The sequence below is a fragment of the Alligator sinensis genome, unplaced genomic scaffold (assembly GCF_000455745.1).
Source record: "Alligator sinensis unplaced genomic scaffold, ASM45574v1 scaffold1133_1, whole genome shotgun sequence".
Taxonomy (NCBI): Eukaryota; Metazoa; Chordata; order Crocodylia; family Alligatoridae; genus Alligator; species Alligator sinensis.
Window position 1 is genome coordinate 266,295 of NW_005842285.1, and position 8,536 is coordinate 274,830.

The 8,536-nt window shown below is 43.2% G+C and overlaps 1 protein-coding gene and 1 long non-coding RNA gene across 2 annotated transcripts in view; one reads left to right on the forward strand and one right to left on the reverse strand.

The window, feature by feature from the left end:
- LOC102385042 (leucine-zipper-like transcriptional regulator 1) overlaps positions 1-1,203 on the reverse strand; it is a 27,561-nt gene extending 26,358 nt beyond the window's left edge. The window contains exon 1 of the mRNA XM_025209346.1: positions 993-1,203. The gene's annotated coding sequence lies outside the window, so the exon portion shown is untranslated. The remainder of the gene's footprint in view (positions 1-992) is intronic.
- Positions 1-8,536, forward strand: part of LOC112550994 — a 17,908-nt gene that overhangs the window by 2,015 nt on the left and 7,357 nt on the right. The window lies entirely within an intron of this gene.

Consider the following 8,536-nt stretch of genomic DNA (forward strand, 5'->3'; position numbering starts at 1 on the left):
TACAACTGTCTTGGAGGAAGGACAGCAGTCGCACCCAATAAATAACAGTACAAGGTACATGGTCAATGTTTAACTAATGGGGATACCTCCCCAGAATACGCGCATACAAGTATTACAGTAGCATCACCTGGAAGGGAACTCAAAGAGTCATTGGGTTCGAACCCCATCACAAATTATTGCCCATCTCATCCTAGCATGTAATGTATCTTATAAAGATACCTTATATTTATATCTTATAAATATAACTATCCGGTGAGAGATTTACAGCTTCAGCCTACAACCTTCCCCACACCTCCTACCTGCTTTCCTGCTGTTAAAAAAAAAATAAAATAAAAAATGACCCACCATACATTGTCACGTAAAGCTATTTTTAAGGTAAACAGATAACATCAGGGTGTTCCTCAGATTAATATGAACAAACGTCTCCTGTCTGCCAAACTCCCACTGACTGCAATAAAAGGAGCAGTCCCCTAGGCAGGATACCTACAGGAGAAGGTCTGACGGTAGATGTTGGGGGATGCTGTTTAAATTTAAAACAGCCACACCAGTGTAATAACTGACAGATGCTTCTCGTGATTGAATCACTGTTTATTTTTAGCCCTTCTTGTTTTTTTCAAATGCTTTGTCTAAACAAAAGACTACACGTTAATTTTAGTCATCTTGGTGGGAAGCCACAATGTTTTTGTGGGAACCAAAGCATGGAAAAGCTACCTACACACTCCATCATCATAAAGTCTTAGCATGTTTCATTTGCTTTGGGATGGACTCTTGCACTCCTAAGTGCTATGATCTGTACGATACCTCCTTCTCAGCGTCCTGTCATCTCTTGCACAGACTGACTAGATTCTGCATGCACGTCTGTGTGGCCTAAGGCAATTATCGTCTGAGAGTCCCTACGCTAGCTCCTACAATAGAAGCAGGGACGTCTATGTGTGGGTCTGTAAGCCCCACTGAGAAACAGTATATTAGTCTGGGCAGAGTGCCGTACTTACATGGCTGTACCAGTGTAGAAGCCAGCACTTGCAGATTTGGCCGGAAGTCTCTCAGCCTATTGCTGCCTTGCACCATATAGACATATCCTGAAAGGCTCACAGTTTCTCTTGCCCTCCACCCGCAAACTCTGCAGCAAGGCTTCATTTTTCATTCTAAGTGTTAAGCATCAACTGGATTTAAAAGGGCCTAATCACTTCCTGACATCACTTCCCCTCGCTGCTCCAAAGTTCCTTCGGAAAAACAAAGTACTCCAATTTCATTCCATTCACTGTAAGCTGCCCACTGTAGCTTCTCTGTATTTTGGAGAGAGAGATGTTTGCTGTGCATATCTGTGTGCATACGTTTTAGCATTTCACATACGTGACATAGGGCTGCCTTTTGCTCAAGTACTATTTTGGGGGCTTATGCCAACAGTTTTACCTAGATGACAGCTACTCCCCTGGGAAAGGCCCAGTCGTATAAATCCTTTTTTTAAGCAGGGATAAAGAAGATATTTACAACTTTTCCAGCCCCAGAGTAATTGATGTCTATGTCTTTAGTCTTGGAGGAGGAGGAGTGTGTGTGTGTGTGTGTAATATTTTTTTAAGTGAGAGACAACTGTGCTACCTCAGTTTTGACAGTCATAGGTTCTGCTGCAGGTTTCATTAGCAGAACCTGAATCTATAGCCCCAAAGTGGTGTCCATTCTTATATATATAATATAAATAAAAAGAAAGAGTGTTGACAAAGAGAGAACCTGTTGATCTTAGAGTATCAAGATCTCAAAGTAATTATACAATCCTGTCAGGCATAGGCTAAGATGAGTCAGTTTTAATTCCTAAAACACAAATTATATTTTCCAATGTTGAATGTACTTATGCTTCCATGGAAAATACTTGTCTGTGCTTTTTTTTACTCCCCTCAGCATTGGAGATATGCTTAGATCTAACTCTAATTAAACTAAAATCAAACAGTTTTTTGTTTTAATTTTAATGCATAATTGGCCATATTTAGCATCTTCTGAAACAGAGACAAATGTCATGCTCAGAAATTTGAGACTTTGGAAATCATGGAAAAGTTATATGTACTTGTAACTAAGCAACTAGCTTTCTCTCCTTTCTGCTCCTGCTGCCAAAAACCCCATCATTTTATAGGTAATGGAACAGGGTGGGAACCTTGTTTTTTTGGTTTCCAAACAGATTTAACATAAGTGCAGAAAATATGTCAAAGTGGACTTTATCTATCTATAAAATCCCTTTTCATCAGCTTTTTCTACATATGGAGGTAGCTTCACTGCAGGAAAATGCTACTCTCTGGAAGGCATCTGTAACCATCGGAGGGATTATCTGCAACTGTGACCTCAGAACCCTGGGTAATTGAATTTCAATCCTGAAGTAAATGAATGTGGAGCACCAACAGGAACACGGCACTGGATGATTTAATCTGTGTGCAATCAAGCCAAACAAATCCATGATTCATTCTTATGGTTCTGTGGACTGCAAGGGATGCGGATAACTATAGCACGTTACAGGCTAGGGAAAAATTAAGGAGGATCGTTACAAGCCACATCAAATAAGTGGCTATTACCAGAATTGTTTTGATGCTGGGCAGACTTATTGTAACAGATGAAAGGCCAAATCCCCAAAAAAGGGTTTGGGTAGAAGATAGGTGCTTCAGTCCGTAGCTGAGATCCTGAAAACCCCCACTCAGCTGCATCTTAAGCTTGGAGGCACCTAACTTCCAGGGACACCTTACTGTTTTCAATTTAAAGTTCACCAGAATGCTGAGGATTGCCTCCATCCAGCAGCGTGATGCCTAACCCATGCCTAATCGCAGAGGCCAGTTTGTCCTCAAACTACGTCAAGCGAAACTCGGGGGCATCCAATCCCCAAGCCTCCAGGCTTGGACCTGCATGTAGGATGCCCGCCAAAGGATTTGGAAGCATCTGAAGCCCCAGGAGGGGGTAGAGGATGCTTGGGTACTAGGGTCACATATGGTTCTTGAATGACTCACAGATTTGGAATTGATTTGGCTGATTTGACTTGGGACATGAAAAAATTTTCCTTAAAAAAAACAACAACAAAAATACCTCCATGTCTCCCAAGCAGTTCGATCCTGTAAGCATTCTCAGAGAGTGACCAGCATACACTGGTGGGAATGGGCTTTTTAAAAAATGCAGTTCTGTCCATCACTTCCTTGCAAAACATGGTGGAAGGGTACCGACCCTTCTTTTATATTAGCTTAGAACACGGGAGCACTTGTCCAGGACATGGAAAAGCCAGGTTAAATTAATTCCTTTGTCTAAGGAGATTCAAATACACCTTTTCCACTTTCCAGGAGAGTGCCCAAACACCACACTGTAGGCTGTTTGGGATGGACAGACTCTCAACCCCGAGTGTGGAAGCTGTGCTGCTGTTCAGAAAAGAACTCAAGTGAATTCCAGTTCTGCTAGTTGGTAGGCTAAAATGTACATTGCATTCAAGTCTGCTCCGATTGATCCTAGTCAAAACCTGGGAGCTGCATAGATGCAGCTTCAATGGCAATTCCCTCAAATTAACTGTGACTGTCCCAGGAAAAATTGTTATCATCTCAGATATTTCATAGGTATTTAAAGTGGGACAATGGGCTTGTACATCTATAGGATCCCAGCATAAAAGACTTTGTCCCAGGAGAAATCTGAGGGAGAAAGAGAGAGATAGCACAAGAGAGAGCATGACTCTATAGTCTAGTGCAGGCTTGTCCAACATACGGCCCGCAGGTCGCCATGCAACCCTCCAAGCCATTTTCTGAGGCCCGAGGTGCTGCGACGGGAAACTAAAGTAAACACTGTACTTTCGTTTCGGGGGGGTGATGTGATACCGCTTCCTGTGAGGTCTTTGAATATGGCTCGCCGGACCACTGGGTAATAAAAAGTTCATGATCCGGCCCCACATTAAAAAAGGTTGGACACCCCTTGTGTAGTGGTTACAGGACATGCCCGGAATGGGGTTCCCATCCCTGCTTCCGTAACACTGGTATTTTGCATTAACCAGTCGTTGGATAGAAGGGAGATGTGCATTTATATCCCCTGCTGCTAAGGAGGAAATGAAAAGCAGCTGTCCCCCTTGTTAAGTGAATGCCCTAATCACTACTTCCTTCCCTTTTTGTAGGGGCGTGTTTCAAAAGAAAGAGTCCTCATCTTTTTTTTTTTTTTTTTTGAGAGAGAGGAGAGAGTTGTGGTAAAAACCTGCCTTACAGAGAGGACTTCTAACCATGGATCTGAAGTGGACCAAAATGCCTCCCTCCATCCCTGAATGAGCTGCCTGAACCCTCAGATAGAAACAGGGCAGAGAAGGGAGATGCTGGCCCAGATCACAAACCATGCTAGTTATGCCTCTGTTTCTTCCTATTTGGTTTCTAGCCTAAACCAAAAGCAAAAATAGCAGGAACTTCACCCCAAAGGTTGTTCTTGGAAGCCCAAAAAGATGCAGATAGATCCTGAATGGAATTAAGGCATCTGGCTTTTGACTTGGTCATGCCCAAACTTTGTCATCAATCAGTAACAACATATTTATTAAAGCTTTGGATGCAGGAACAGAACTTCCTGAGCAAATCTGCAGACAACGTGAAACTGGGAAAGACTGCAGACACACTTGTTGGATATCTTGTTATATTTTATGCTATGAAGTTGCACCTGCCTATAAAATGGTAAATTACAGTATTGTTTAAGCTTTTCTTTTATATTCAGCTTTATTTAATCATAAGTTCTGTATAGCTTCATTATTATCTAAACTGTTCATTTTGCTAGTGCCTGCAATATCAGCTGGCCTTGCCTCTCATAAGCAGCTTATGGCCTTAAGTTTGCTTGCATAAAGTTTCTTTCCTTTTCTATCACAGTAAAAAGTTTATCTAACATAACATAGTAACAGTCTTGTTACCAGCTCAAATTAAACTAAACTTGGCACTAACCAGCTGAATTACAGGGATAAAATAATTAAATATATTAATAAAAGGTATTTAAAAAACCAATGAGCAATGCCCAAAGTAAAACACTGAAAAAAACAGGGTAAAAGGTGTGCTCGTGATGGGTCTGTTAAACAAAAAATATGCTAACAAAATAAAATATAAACAGTATGCTAACCACAAAAAAAACAATCGAAAAGCAAAAAGTCATCAAAAAAGAAAAGGTTAAAAAAAGCATAAAAGGGAACAACAAAAAAGGTGAAGTGTGTTGTCATCAGAAAGGCAGTCTTCAACACCTGTCTGGACCATCCCAGTCAACAACGCACCCTTTGCTTTCAAAAACGAATTGGCCACCTTTTCTGTTAAGCAAAGTAACACCTAAAATTGGGTAAAATTATTGTACTAAATGTTTTTCTCTTTCTAAATATAAAAACTGCTAAAATAATACTTGTACTAATAAAGTTAAACTTTAATTGTAAAACACTAAGTTGCCTGTGTTTGTATTTCACGTTCCATTTAAGAGTTAATTGTGCCTTAACAATCCCTAAGCACTATCTGGTGGGTCAGTGGCATTAACACAGTAGAGGACAGGAGTAGACTTTAGACAGATCTTGATAGATTGGAAAGCTGGGCTAGAGCCAATAGGCCAACGTGCTGCACTTGGGGAAGACTTATCAAAAGCACAAAGACAGAATGGGTGGCAAATGGCTGAATGGCAGCACTGTGGAGAAAGACTTTGGGGTCTTGGTGGAGCATGGACTCAACGTGAGTCTGCAGTGTGATACAACCACAAGCAAGGACATGTTTATGGAGGAGATAGGATGTCAGTGTCTGGGCCGACTGCACCAGTTGCCCCAAGCTAGTTACGCCACTGTTTGGAAGCACTGGGTGTTGGCTAAAGCCAAGACATGGGATTTTGGCAGTGTTGTGCCCATGCTTCTGCTGAGATTAAAAAAAACCTGGACATTCGTGGCAAGAGGATCTTGCTCCTCCGCTCAGAGTCAGACCTATGTTTGGGATCAGGGAGCTCAAGAAGGAATTTTACCCCACAGTCAGATCAGCACAGACTAGGGGCAGGGCAGGGGAGGGGGGATTGCCTGCCTTTGCAACGAGGGGGAGTGCAGTCCTCTTCCTTGGGTCGCTCCAGGCAGACAAGGTTCTTTGGGTAAATCTGATATCTTTTTATTAGATATTGGATTTACCCCCCAAAAATACCCCTTGTCTGCCTATGGCCTTAGACTAATATGGCTACAACCAACACCCTTGGATCTCTCCAGTGTATTTTAACAAACTACTTCCTGCCTTTGCAGTGGCAGGACATTGGCAGTGCCCTCATCCCCCTGCTTTACCTGTAGCAAGCTGGGTGCTCTAATGTTTTCAGACTCTGTCCCTGGTAGTTGTGGACGAGGGTTGCTCACAGGTTTAGACATAGGTCAGACAGACACTTCTATAGTATGGCTTTGGTAGGGGTGATCAAGGGCGGATCTAGGGGTGTGTGTTGACACATCCCTTCCAGTAGCTTAATTAGGGTGCTAATTCAGAAGGGGCAGCATCAGCAACACCTGTAGGCCATGCTGGTCCCAGGACATGCTGGGAAAGGTAGTCTGGGATTATCCTTCTTTGGTAGTCTCCCTCCTCCTGCTGCATTTGGCTGCTGCCATGGGGGGCATGCTTGGAGCTGGGGAGGTTGGGCAGGAAGCGGGGCGTGGGTTGCATGCAGGGAGCAGCTCAGGAAGAGGGACCAGGTAACGTGGCTGCAGCAGCATCTCGTCCTCAGCTGACTGACTCCTTTTCCTGAGCCAGGCCGCAGCACCTACTGCCTGCCCTGTAGGCCAAGGGCCCAATCCTGGCTGCACCTCCTCTTTTCAAAATGTCCCCTGGGGATGACCCTGCCTTGACTTCAAGATGATCTCTTGAAGTCCCTTCCAGCCCCCCTTTCCCATGACGCTATAATAACACCTGCTCAAGAGTGGATCATCCCTTGTCTAAACTCTTTTCTCCAAGTATTTGTCTAGCCTGGTCTTAAAAACTTCCAAGGCTGGAGATTCCACAATCTCTCTGGATGATAATGTGTCCCAATGATTAACCACCCACATTGTTTGGAAGTTCTTCCTAATGTCTGATCTTAATCTGCTTTACTGCAGTTTAAGACCATTATTTTTTGTCCTGTCTCCTGGAGCCAAAGAGAACAGTCAGTCACCATCTTCTTTATAACCACCCTTCAGGTGTTAGAAGGCTTTCATCAAATCCCACCCCTGTTGTCTTTTCTCTGCACCAAATAGTCCCAGTTCTTCCAAACTTTCCTTGTAAATCACGTTTCTTGGACTTCTAATAATTTTTGTTGCTCTTCACTGGACTATTTCCAATTTTTCTTTCTTTTTCCTTGAAGTACAGAACACAAACTAAAAGCAATACCCCAGGTAGGCCTCCTCAGTGCTGACCAGAGTGGAACAATCACTTCCCTTGATAACCAGATTAGTTTTAATTACAGGCTTTAAAGGGGGAACTTTGTCTACTGGTTACATCCCTTGGGAATGTCTACAGGTGCATGTTTTGGCCTCTGGAGGGCACTCTTGTGCTTTGGAGTATATAAAATTATGTGATTTATATTGACAGTAGATGTGGACCTCCTTTAAAAATAAAGGACTAGATCCATTTATCGCTCTCTCTTTCTGGTTTATAGCATCATCACTAGTTCCTTTGGAGAAGGAATTGGAATTAATCTAGATTTGCTTCAACATAACTGAGATTAGAATTAGACCCAGACGTTGGAAAGCAACATTTAGTGTATTAATTATGTCATTAGTGCTTTTGCATCATGTATTGCCTTAAGTTCAAAGTGTAGTCAACAGATTAAGAGGTGCAAAGCACCAAGAGCATTCCTTCAAGCCCATCCAATGCCCATGTCCATCCTTGAAGGCCAGGGATGGCTGAATCAGCCTAGGAAGGACTTCCCAATACATAATAAAAGCAAATCCCTCAATGCAATTATTTAGCCTGAACATTTTTCCATCTGGGGAATACTTCTGCGTTTCTGGGTTCCAGTCCGGGTAGGAAGTAGAAGTGCTGTGGTACTTTATTGCGGGGTGTGTGTTAATCTCATCATCTATTTGGCCTAACCAGAAGCGAGAAGGATGGTAAATCTAGGGATCAGTTTGTGCACATAAGATATGGACCTGGACAGGTTGGACAAGTGGGCAGAAAACAACAGAATGCAGTTCAACAAGGAGAAATGCAAAGTGCTGCACCTAGGGAGGAAAAATGTCCAGCACACCTACAGCCTAGGGAATGACCTGCTGGGTGGCACGGAAGTGGAAAGGGAATTGGTGAGTGTTTATTCACCAAGGCATCCCCGGGGGTTACAAGAAATAATGGCCACAAGCTAGCAGAGAGCAGATTTAGACTGCACATTAGGAAGAACTTCTTCACAGTTAGAGTGGCCCAGGTCTGGAACGGGCTCCCAAGGGAGGTGGTGCTCTCCCCTACCCTGGGGGTCTTCAAGAGGAGGTTGGATATGCATCTAGCTGGGGTCATCTAGCCCCAGCACTCTTTCCTGCCTATGCAGGGGGTCGGACTTGATGATCTATAGAGGTCCCTTCCGACCCTAACATCTATGAATCTAT